General features: G+C 33.2%; 1 pseudogene across 2 annotated transcripts; it reads left to right on the top strand.

Annotated features, from left to right (window-relative positions):
* Nucleotides 1-4,535: 4,535 nt before the first annotated feature.
* Nucleotides 4,536-6,415, top strand: LOC149563027 (AT-hook motif nuclear-localized protein 16 pseudogene; annotated as a pseudogene). 2 transcript variants are annotated; one of them, XR_016364013.1, is made up of 2 exons: nucleotides 4,536-4,689; nucleotides 4,819-6,415. The product of XR_016364013.1 is annotated as an AT-hook motif nuclear-localized protein 16 pseudogene, transcript variant X1 (transcript). The 2 variants fall into 2 exon arrangements; XR_016364014.1 differs by having other exon boundaries at nucleotides 4,538-5,782; nucleotides 6,111-6,415.
* The last annotated feature ends 6,705 nt before the right edge of the window (nucleotides 6,416-13,120 follow it).

Raw genomic sequence — 13,120 nt, 5'->3', positions numbered from 1 at the left:
CCACTAGTGAGCCAACCTATAGTGATAAAACTAATAGTGAGCCTTTGTAAGAAGCACCTTAGTCAATATTCATTTTATGAGAATTATCTTCATAAAAAGTTTCCATTCTTCATTTCCACAAAATATATTCTTCATGATGGTGTTTCTATGATTTCACGTTTGCATCTGGTATGTATTCTTAAAGTGGTTATCAATAGATTAATAGTTGATATGTCTATTTTTAATGAGTTTCTATGGTAAATTATTTTTTAGAATATAACTTAGAATAAATGATTCACCACTTTTCAATTATTTAGTCTATTTAACATGGAGATGATTCAAGAGATATTTTTTAGTTATATCAAGGGATTCACAATCATCTTCTCTACTATTAGTTTTGAGATGAGATCATCGTCTACTGAAATAGTGAGGATTTATGCATATGAGAGGATGATCATGGAATTTTAGGAAGGGTTGAGGGCGTTGATTTAGAATCCTTATTATTTTTTTGAGCAATCTAAACATTTATTTTGATATGAGATTCAAATATAGGATTGTTAGGTTCCATCATTTCTTGTTCCTAGATAGTTTAGTCTTGAAGGTTCATGGTCCTTTTGAAAAACCTATAAGGTTTAAGGTCCTTATGAAAACCTTGAGGAATATGGGTACTTTTGTAAATCCTCAAATGTTATAGATTCCTTTTAAAAACACTTTATTGTGCTTTGTGGCATTATTATCTGTGGTGGTTGTAATGTTTTCTATGTTGATTTTTTCTTGCTCTTCTACTACACTGACTGCTTTATCTTTGATTTAATTAGATCGAGCCCTTTAATCCATGTTGATGTGATAAAAAAAAGGTTTTCAACACGCCTTACATTGAGAAGATTATCTTTAAATTGATTAAAACTACTTAGATTTAAATCAACATATGAGATGGGCAATACCATAAACAAAATTTTAATGACTTTCCCATACAATTTTGAAACATATTGCCTCCATATTAATCTTGATGGCTTGAAATTCATGGCCAACTCAATTATTTTAGCAATAGAATGGTGGACAATTTTTTAGTAGATCATTTTAAGTCTGATCTGCTAGGAGATTGATAAAAATGATATATAGATTGAAAAAACATCTTGAAAATAGAAGTGAAATTTATATGTACTAATAAATTCATGCATCTCATTTGTTATTCTAGTTTAAACACATAGAGGTTATATTCAAAAATCTTGATAAAAATTGATTATTATTTATCATCTTGTTTCCAAACAATATATAGAGGACAAGATTAATGCATATAACTAAATACTTTAGAGATCATAATATTTTTTTCTAACATATAAAACAAACCTTAAAATAGACCAACATCCATTAATATTTGCATATTGATTGACTACTTTCAAACAGTATTGATTCTTATCTACATTTTCTCCTCTTCAATTATAAATACAAGATATCTCTCTCAAACTCTAGTTATGATTTGCAAATATATGTAATTGTGTGAGAAAATAATATATTACTGAAAACTATATACCAAACTAAGTCACATATAAAATGGGCACAAGATTGAACTTAAAGAAAAAGCTTACAATAGATTTGGAACATTAGTTTTCCTTCAAAATTTAAGACAAATAAAATATATATTTTTACCCAAAACAAACTAAACTATGCAAATTGACAATTGTAATAAATATAATAACAATCATTGTTTTTAAATTAAAAAAACTCATTATCTACGAATTAATAATAAAAATATGCAACGACAGAGAAATACCAAACAAACATGAAACTATGATAACAAAGAACACATGATGAAAATCGAAGTAGATTAACGAAGGAATGTTTGAATAGCAAGAAAAAAAGGTTGAAGCAGTATTTCTATTTCTTACGAACTTTTAAATTGTCTTTTTACCATTTTCAAAGAAATATTAAATGTATTTATTATAATCCTTGTTTGAGATATTGTGAAAGTCTTGTCACTTGTTAGTGTGGAATACACGAACAACTACTATAGATGATGTATTGAAAGAAAGTTTGCTTAACTTCGGTACTTATTGTTGTAATTTACAAAGTCTTGGTGAATTTTCTGTACCTTTTATTTAAATGTATCTTGTCGGAAACGGAAGCCAGATCTCATTGGCTGTGAGCGGGGAGAAATATATTATTTTGCTTCACATCAAAAGCGTAGAGACTAGAGAGCGCAACTTCTGCATAGTCCTTAAATATTATCAGTACAATTAATTCAGGAAGCTGTTTTTAATATTTGTTTAATCATTTAAATAATATTTTCTAGAAGCAGATTTGTGTGGACATGAATTATGATGAGGACAACCAGTTGTGCTGAATAAGCTAAACAAAACGTAGTTAAAATTTGATGTTGTTTCTTTTACCGTCTAGAGAATTTTTAACTTTTGTAAAGTAGAAAATTTGGAGAATAAATTAGGTTTACCATGAAAAGTTGGAGAAAAACATAATGACGACTGGCATTAGATACTATTTTAATCGTCAAACTTGAGTTCCGTGCAGTGCACAATCCTCTTGAGGTTGAAAGTAATTTCAACAATTTCTACCAGTCGAGTCATTATTTATAACTATTATCTTTACACCCTTTAAAGTAAGAGTACGATAAGTTAGAGTCAACCTAAAATAAGACTCAACAAATACAAGATTTCTTTTTGTAAATACTTTTATTTTTGTTCTGGACAAGGATCTATTAATAATATATGAATGAAGTAGGGCACGAGTATTGTTTGGACAGATATAGAAGGAAACAATTAAAGGTTAACTGAAACCTCTACAAAATGTGTAAGTATTTTGACTTATACTGCCATGCGGCACTTTTGAATTTACGCTGGACATCTTTTACTGAGTGGAATCTGGGCTTAAAGATAATTGGAAAAAGAATGGAGTTCAGAAGTTGGGTGTGTTTAGGGCACTCTTTTCCCTATTTTCACCTGTGCGTGGTGCGACAGAAGATAAAGAGAAAACTGACAGACAGATGTTTTAAAAAAGTGATAATTGATTGGAAGTTGGATTTCCCATCAGAAAACTGACGGAGCCATTCAAACGAGGTTAACTTGCAGGTGACGGTCGGTCTCGGGAAGAGGCAAACAAAGCACGAGGAGATGAATGGTATGACTATGGAACCCAGTGTTTGACTGCCCGAAGCCCGGGCAGCGGGTTGGGCTAATTCTACGCATGGAAAACGCCTCAAGGGCAGGAGGAGTGAATAAGGGTATCTAGGGGAAGATCACTGTATAGTTCACCTCATCCTAAGTGCATTTAAACAGTACATGATTTTTGGGATTTTTTTTTTCTTCTTTCTATATGTTAGCTTATTCATAGCTAATTGTTCTAATTTCTTTTTTTAAACATGGATGATGAGATCAGTTTTGTTTTGAAGTTAATTGATTTAAATGTTTATGTACAAATATTCTAATTACTGACTAGCTTGTTCATTTGGGCAATTAAAAGACTTACATAATTGATCTAAATAATTATGTGCCAAAGTCATAATCATGTACTAACTTGTTAGTTCTGACAATTAAAATTTTGAACAATTGATCTAAACACTTATCCACAAAAGTCCTAATCATGCACTAACTTGTTAGCTTGAACAATTGAAAAATGTAGCTCAATTATTCCAAATACTTATGCACCAAAACCTTAATCATGCACTTAGTTAACAATTAGATTAAACAATTGATGTATTTACTGATTTCTCTTTTTCAATATTTGATAAGCAATAAATTGACATAATTGAATCAATGCATATGAATATATGTTTGAGGTGCAGTGTAAATTAGCATCAATAAAGTTGCACAAATGACATACTATTTTTTTCCTCGAATAAATGTGTATTGAACCCAGATAAGTTTTACATCACTTAAATTAAATATTTAATCTACTCATTAACTGCTATTTCCTCAAATTTTTCTATTAAAATCCAGATAATTTTGACATCAATTAAGTTGTACAATTTATTCAATTGAAAACCTTATTATCCATAAATAAATTTGAATAATTTTGACACCAATTGTTAAACAATTTATCTAACTCGTTTCCTTCTGTAAAAACAAATGTGTATTGAATCCAGCTAGTCTTCTAGTGGATTTCTAACGAGCCAAGTCCACTGAACACAATTGAAGCACAGGCATACGGTAATAATGGATGTTCCGACCCTAGAACGAACCCAACAAATAGTTAGTAAAGGCGAAGCCAGCAGAGAGTCACGTATTCCCAAAGCGGAAATGGCTGTCTCATGGCCGACAAGGACACGATGCCTTTCTTCTCCTCTGCTTTGACTTACACAGCTAGTGACAACGAACGGCTATCGTAACGGGACAAGTCTGGAAAGTCATTGGTTTCAACTGGCAAATGCCAATTCTGATGCCTAACCAAGGTTAACACACACCCAACACCTGCTTCAAAGCAAACGGACGACACCGGGTCCCGCCCCGGGTCCTCGGGGATTCTCCACTTGCTCATAGGCCACACCGCCAAAAAAAAAGAAATGGGAAAAACCCTAATCCAATAAGCCCCCGGGTCGGCTAACCCACGGTCACATGCCCGCCAATAGTACCACTATATCACAAGCGGTTCGGACTCTCCGTGCCCCATTTTGGCTCACGGTACGACAGACATATTGCAAGCAAAGCATCCATTACAGAGATCAATGGAAGTTCTGTAACAGCTGATAAATCCATTGAGGTAGCCCTAAGATTTGATCTCTTGTTTGAACTGGGCAGTTTGATTTCTTGTTTGAATTGGGCAGTTTGAGTAATTTTGTGGTTCTATTGTAAACATCACACACTAAGGCCTGTCTGATTCCCGGTGAAGGCTGAGAAGCAGTCCTGGCAGCGGCGAAGTGGTGGGCGGGGAATGTGTCAATGGCGGGGATGGATCACTTCACGACCCAGCAGCTGCAGGCTTCTCTGCAGCTGCACCAGATGACCCATCAGGCGCCGTCTGAGGACGAGAACAGCGCAAGCAGCGGCGGCGCGGGGAGGGGGCGGAAGAGGGGCAGGGAGGAGATGAACAACAGCAGCATGAGCAACAGCAACAACAACAACAACAAAGAGCAGGGGATGGGGGCGGGAGAAATCGGGGAGGGCGGGCGGAGGGCGAGGGGGCGGCCGCCAGGGTCGAAGAACAAGCCGAAGCCGCCAATAGTGATAACGCAGGACAGCCCGAGCGCGCTGCGGCCGCACGTGCTGGAGATCGCGAGCGGCTGCGACGTGGTGGAGACCGTGGCGACGTACGCCCGGCGGCGGCAGCGCGGGGTTTGCATTCTCAGCGGCAGCGGGACGGTGACCAACGTAACGCTGCGGCAGCCAGGGGCGCCCGGTGCAGTCGTGACGCTGCACGGCCGCTTCGAGATCCTATCGCTGTCGGGGACCTTCATGCCGCCGCCTGCGCCGCCTGGAGTGACTGGCCTCACAATTTACCTCGCTGGAAACCAAGGGCAGGTCGTTGGAGGGAACGTTGTGGGCGCTCTTCTGGCCTCCGGGCCGGTTCTCCTCATTGCGGCTTCTTTCATGAATGCTACTTATGAGCGGCTTCCTTTGGAAGAGCAGGAACAAAGCCAACCGGGCCGGAATGTTTCACAGCCCCTCCAGTTGACAGATCCGTCCAATATGCCCATTCATAACTTGCCGCCCAATTTGCTCAATGCTCAACTTCCCTCCGATGCTTATGCCTGGGCTGCCGCCGCCAGGCCGCCGCCTTATTGACAATCTTTCTTCAAACCTTCTGGTGGAGGAACAGTTTGATGGACCAGTTGCCCGAGCCCTAAAAAATTCAGGTTAGCACTTCTTGTAGAATCAATGTATTTGTTTCTCTAATGTTATGAAAAAAAATCAAACAACAGCAGAGAGATCCCCAAGTTGGAGGGAGGGTTTTGTTTGAAATTTAGACAGGGTTGGAACTTTGTGGGCAAATTCTTCTATTATGTCCCATGACTTGAAAGTGATTATTGCTATTAGCTGTTCTGACCGACTTAAACATCACACTAAGGCTCCTAGACTAAATGTATAAAGGATGTCAATTCCTCCGAGACTCTTATCTCAGAGCTCGGGAGAAAAATGGCTACACATCTCAACTCACTAAAGAAAACTCATATGGGCATGCAGATCAGGCCAAAAAGTGAGAGCCATAGCAATCTATCTCATGTCTAGTGTTGAATTGGAACGGCAAGCGCTGCAAACATTTTTTTGCTTTTTGTGGAGCGGACCGAAATAGATAGAGCTCCTCATGATCAGCTTACCGTTTTGGGAATCATAGAGAACATTTTTGGAAGCTTCCGAAAATGGAATGTATGTACTTAGGTCTGAGTGAGTGTGCAAACTGGGAGGAATACGAGGGAAGAAGGAAATGTACAGAATTGAATCTTCGATATTGTTACTGATAATGTAAGCCAATCTGACATTTTTTTGTACATGTACTCACTACTACGTAGTCTTTTCTCACACAAAATGCGTTATGAATACATGCGAGTGCCTTTTCGGTTAATTCAAGTCTGTGAAACAATTTTCTTTTTGTTGCCAAAGATGAATCTGCAAGCATGGAATCAAAACTTACTCACAGCCCACTCTAACCCCGCATAAGGCTCGTTAACGTGTTGTGCTGGGTATCTTCAAAATAATCAGCATTGGTGTGTAGATTCTAGATTTCAAACGCCTCAACGAGTGATACGACATTTGAACCGTATAGTTTACACGTAAAAGATATACTATTCATGAAAGGGGATGAAGGGCTGTTGCTATTGCTTAATTTTGTTCAAGCTGGTAGCCTTGTGAAACCTATATGCATGAGCTTAGAAAGGCCCACGGCAGTTAAACTAGCTTTTCCCTTCCCTAGTGGGAGTAGATCATGTTTGCTGAATCATCATAAATGGAGGCATTTGAACGAATAATATTTAGTGCCTTGCCTCGATTGTTTTACACGCATTTTTCTAAGTTTTATTAAAGATAGGACTCTTCAGTGATAAAAACACTATAATAGTAGCAGTATGATTTTAGGGAGTAATTCAAGGTAGTAATTCAGTATAGAAAGGCCCATGGCAGACAAACAAGCTTCTCCCTTCCCTGGCGGCAGTAGAGCATGTTTGCTCAACCATCATAAATGGAAGCATTTTGAATGAATAATATGCATTGGTTCGATTGTTTTACAAGCATTTGTCTACGTTTTATTAGAGATCGACAAGACCCTTCATTGACCCAAAAAACACTATGAAAGTAGCAGTATGATATTAGGGAGTAATTCAAGGAAGATATAAAATGAAGAAATGTTTGTAAATTTTGCTTGTGTTAATATTTTGTTTCCATTTTTAGATCACACTTCCTGATTAATTATTAGAATGTAGATTAGAAGGAAACAATGTGATCATTAATTGTGATTGTAAGAATAAATCAAGAGATGGTTTGAAAGATTGTTAGAAAAATGTTATACAATCAGATCTAAAAATATTTCTCAAGCTATTATAAGGGACTAAGTATTAATAGTTCTACTAAAGACAAGGTTTTGTTTGTTGAAATTAGTGAGAAAGAACACAATTATTAGAATTGTAGTATTATGATGTTAGGAAGTTACTGAAAATAAAGTTACAAGGAAAACATCTTTAATATTTTGCAAAAAAAATTGGATTTTGACTGAATAACAATATTATTTCAATGTTTTTGATCACTCTATGTGATCCATTATTAGGATGTAGATAACAAGAATAGAACGTTTTTATATGGAGTGTGATTTTGATGATGCATCAAGGACACATGAAATGTCATTGGAGAAATGTTTGTATAATCATATCTAGAAACTAATATTTTGATGGCCCTGTATGGCTAAGCTTAAAGATTTTACTCCTATTGTGAACTTTAATAGCCTAGGTTCTTCTCTTGATAATGTTATTTGAGTTTTTTGTTTGTAGAAGGTGCTTTGTTTCTGAAGTATTAGATAGCAACCAAAAAGATGGGGGGATATTCCTAAGTACAGAAAAGGTTACCTCCCAGTCATCTAATCGATACCAACTTTAAATTCAAAAAACAAGATATATCTGTAGTTGAATTAATAGTACTATCAACCCTTAAACTAATATGTAGAAAAGACTGTAAAATAAACTAGTAGCACCTAAACAAATCACTTCTAGTAGTCCCATTAATCAACATAAGCATAAAAAGTAAAACCTTGTGGGGTACCAAGTTCATAGGTATGAGCATAAAAATTAATAAAATAAACACTAACACCAGGGGTAGCTCCCTCTTCTTGCCCATGGTTGTCCTCCTTCTTTTCCTCAGGCGTGTCCTTATCCACATCCTTGCCCTCTACCTTAACTGGTTTTTCTAGGATGGTCTTTAGCTAGTCCTCTGCTAGAAACCCATAGATGAATTGGGTTGTCTTAGTAGCTTTGCCCAGGTCCTTCTCGTCTTTATTCACCTACAAAAAGTAGATGGTTGTGGCTATGAAGTGCATGACATTGTTGGAAAATTCAACCAAAGTTTCAAATCTCTGGTAGATACTAGTTCGATTGTCTGTTAGGTCCTTCATAGACTGCTCAAGCCTCTCTAGTATCTCCTTACCATGGCTATTCTTGTCTACTTGAGAGTGTTAGAGATATGGGAGGGTAGCTTCTAGAAGGTGCTTTTTTATAGTTATTTTTAGTGTTAAGAAAATACTTCATTTAGTTACTGTCTATTATGTAATATTGTATATCTAATGCTAGTGGTTGTGTTTACTTTGATTTTGTTTTTATGTGCAAGTTAGTTTGATTGTAACTTTTCTTTGTTCACCATTATCAAATACAAAGTATTAGACAACTTTCCTAGTTCCAGTAGTTACTTTATTTAAGGACTAAACTATTAGCTTTTCATACATCAAAACATATAAGTACCAAAGTTATGCCATTGGTTTTGTAAATGGCAGAGTCACTATAATTGTCCAATGCATGGGTCCACATGTATGACCATTGTTTAATCTAGTTGTTTGTCTATGAAATGATAATTGAGTGTTGTTAGTAGATAGAGGAGAGAAGTATAGATGATTACAAAGGATCATTCCACAATGGAAATGATTGGAAATGAAAGACATAATACAAAGTTACTAAAGTAGCTGGGTTACTCAAATTGAAAGTTAGTAACTCAAATAAGTAGACAAATTAAATGTCATTATAAGATAGATATTACAATACTACTTTAATTTTTTAGAGGATACTTACAAACCTTATACTTTGTTCACCAAAGTGTGACACATATTCACTTCCTACTAGGTTGTTAATGTGGCGTTGATAGTAATCTCATGCTGGATAGTTGTAATATGGGACAAAGAAGTTGTTTTGAATGTGTTCATATAAAAAATAATTATGAATCTAATGTTACAGATTTAAACTTGTATGCTCACCTAGGCTATCTTATGTGGCTTTTAATAATATGTTATTATTTAATATTTATCATGTTATACTAGATATATGTATTAAATCACATCTATTTTTAAGATTTTATATAAATGATTTCATAATGTTAGTAAAAGAGAAAATCATAATTATAAAATCATTTGAAGTTACCAAATGTCTACAATGTGAGCTTCCACCAAGCATTCAATATTTATTAGTTCAAAGTGATTTTTCAGCTTTTAGTAATGTTTTATAATGGAAATTTATCCATGAAATTTGGTAATATTATATTTTTATTATGATAATCATTGATACTATATTTAATATGAGAATTTTTTAATTAGTCTAATAATTTTTTTTTTAAAAGTTACATTTCGAAGAAAGTTTATATTCAATTCTATATCTAAATATAATCAAGTATAAAATGCTCAACCCAGTAATATTGGTTAATACGGTAATTAGTATAGAAAGAATTCAATTCCAAAATTTCTTTTTTGTTGAATTAGATATCAACATTAAATAAATGCTTTGCACACACGACTGAAAAAATAGGGAGGATATTATATCACTCGAGCATATATTCCTAAGATAGAGCCAAAATAGCCATTAAAGTTTATTGATGCATATCTGAATGTTGCTTGGTATATATTTTAAATTTGAAAATATTTTTTTTACCAAAATTTTAGACTAGTTTTAATCATACTATTTTGTAATTTTATATTTGAAATTTGCATTTCATTTTGACCTTTGATTAATAATAGATAAATTTTGCAAAATAAATTCGAGATCATCATTTTTAATAATATAGAATATTCTTTTTTAAAATTAAATAATATTAAAATAGAATAAATATTCATACTTTTGTTTTCTTAGTAATTTAATATTGAAATCATGACAAAATAATCAATAGTTAAATATTATAATATTATCCTTATTACCCAAAAATATATAAAAGTTTAACATGCTTGTGAATGGAAAAGAAAAGCATATTAGTTTATTTATGGTTGTATGCTAATATTATAAATTTTATTATCTTAAGGGTATAATAGCATCTCTAACATGAAATAGTCTTGAGAAAACTATTTTATTGTTTTTGTTTGTCTTAGTTATTAATGGAACTTATCTTCATTAGAACATTCTTAAACTTGAAATAATCTATATTCTAAAAAATAATGAGGAGGTCAAGAATTTTGTATTTTTATTTTTAGAGAAAAATTCTAAGAAAAGTTTGATTATTTCACACTCTTTATCATCAATGAGATTATTTTAACTCTTCATATGCTTGTGGATATTGTTATTAAAAGCTAATTTTATATTTAATAATCATATTTACACATTGCTAGTTTCTTATGAAAGTTGTAATATAAATATCAAATAGTGAGGAATGAAAAAATTCTAGGCCATGTACTTACTAAAGATATTTGATACACGAAAAAAAGAAAAAGATAAAAGAATATTAGAGAAGATCAATACAAGATTAAAGAAATTTCCTTAAAAAAATTAAATAATATAAAAGAATACAATAAAAGATTAAAGAAATTGCCTCTTTATATGAAAGACTCTGGATCACTCAAATATGAAGTTGAAATTCTCAACAAAGTGATAGTCACATTGGTGTTCTTCCTAGAAGATTCTTTAGGAGGTAATGTTAACATGTTATGTTGAAATGTGTAGATAAAGTATCGTGATAATAGTACTTATGGTCACATAATTATAATGAATGACAAAATCTTATTAACAAAAATATAAAGAATTGTGATTTCTTTATTTTATTAAATGAGTTAAAATGTTTGAAATATTTAACCTTTCTTTATTATATTAAATGAAATAGAAAAGTTGAAATATTTATGCTTTCTTTATTTCATATTTAAACATTGTTTCATCACATAACTTAAAAAATAGTAACTAATAATTCTGAAAATTTTACCTATATTTTCTCAAAAATTTTAAAATAAATTGTTTTAATTAATTTTAAATAAACAATTAATATAAAAAAAATTCTCAACTTTGATTAAACTAACTTTTAACATTTAATTATTGTTTTGAAAATAAATGTAATTTTTTCTTCTTCATAATATTACAATTTTAAATGTAGTTGCTAGAGATTTAAAGCACACTCATTGAAACATTTTACCTCTCATTTGTACATAGAAATAAAATAGAAATCCAATTTTAAATTTAAATATATGTCATCAGCCCTGAAGATGTATAAGTGAAATTGTTTATAGCCCTAAATGTAATAGATTTAAGTACTTTGTTAGGGATTTTATTACATATCCTTGGAGTAGCTTGCACTAGAAAATGTTATTATATAACGTTTTGTGATAATAGGTTATATAACTCTCTTCATTCAATTTAGTCTGTCTTCAAATATCATTTTAGTAAGAGACATTCTTGGTTCCGATTAAAACATCTCTTCAAAAGCACATAATACTAATGAAACGGGCGACAGTCAATATCCGGGCCTATTTTCTAGATTACATGTGTCTGTCTGGGATACACTCAATATTACATAATTCCATCACATTCTAAGACCTAGGGTTCAGGACATTCATTATCTCATCATAGAGATTCATTACCTAAATTTCTAATAAGTCTTGGTGTTCATCCTCACAAGCACAACAACCATGCAGAAAGAGAAACATTGATGTGGTACCTACTACAACTTTTGTGAAGGAGAGATGTCAATCAATTTCTGTGAATCAACTTCAAGACATCCCAATGAAACGTCCTAGTCTAGACCCTATTTTCCACCGGTTCTCAATAGTCTGCAGTGTTTATAGGCATAAGCTGTCACTCACACACCGGTGACATTGGGTGGCTGATTAAGATCCGACAATGGCCTCCACAGATGAAGCCTGAAGAATTTTGAGAAATGTACTGTATGATATTAGAAATTGGGATTTTACTTTCAACAGTAAATTGAGTTAAAAGTACAAAATATTTCATGTATAACTTCTGTATTCAAAGGTAGGTTTCTTTTAACTACTCTAACATTGATTTAACATTGTTGGCACTAAAACGAATGTAAACAATATTCAGCAGGAACATATATAGAGGGTGCAAGCATACCAATTAGACATGAGTAACCAAATAGTTAATAATGATTTAAAAGTTATATTTATAATAAAGAAAGGTAAGATATGAATCATTAATTTATAGCATAAAATTCATATTTAGAAGTCTATTATAATAATAAAAAAATTATAGATGGATAGAGTTATTTTTAAAAGATTTTTTTTTTCCTCTTATTCAATAAATTGTTTTCGCTAACATTCACCTTTAAGATTTGGCATGCCTCTTGTATTCTAGTACTTCTATTGCACATTGATATGTCAATTTTTTGGTACTACGACAATCCTAGTGTGTAACAAGTGGTATCAAAGGTTGATTATAAGTTCCAATTCCCTTGATTAATGGTAGAGGGAGGATAGTTGGACTAGCTTTCAAGATTTTCCTTTAAGATTCTTGACATGATTTAACCATATCCTATGTTCTACAAGTCTAGTGGGTGTATCAAGCACTGATAGATTGATATTTTGGTGGAATGACAAGCCTAACTTTTAATGTAATGAACTGGAGAGCCACAACTTGGAGGACCTCATTCCAAAACCTATCAATTCACATTTGTGGTCATAGAATTTAAATGAGGACCCTAAGCTCATATGGGTGAAATAGTCATGTGGGTTGGATACAATAACACTAGGTTTGAAAGAATCGAATGGGTTAGACATAGAGACTGCAAGAAACACCTATAAT

Source organism: Cupressus sempervirens, chromosome 4, assembly GCF_028749045.1.
Source record: "Cupressus sempervirens isolate cs-2001-9-10 chromosome 4, ASM2874904v1, whole genome shotgun sequence".
Taxonomy (NCBI): Eukaryota; Viridiplantae; Streptophyta; class Pinopsida; order Cupressales; family Cupressaceae; genus Cupressus; species Cupressus sempervirens.
The sequence above is the reverse complement of the archived record's forward strand: the minus strand, read 5'-3'. Positions and strand labels throughout refer to the sequence as shown.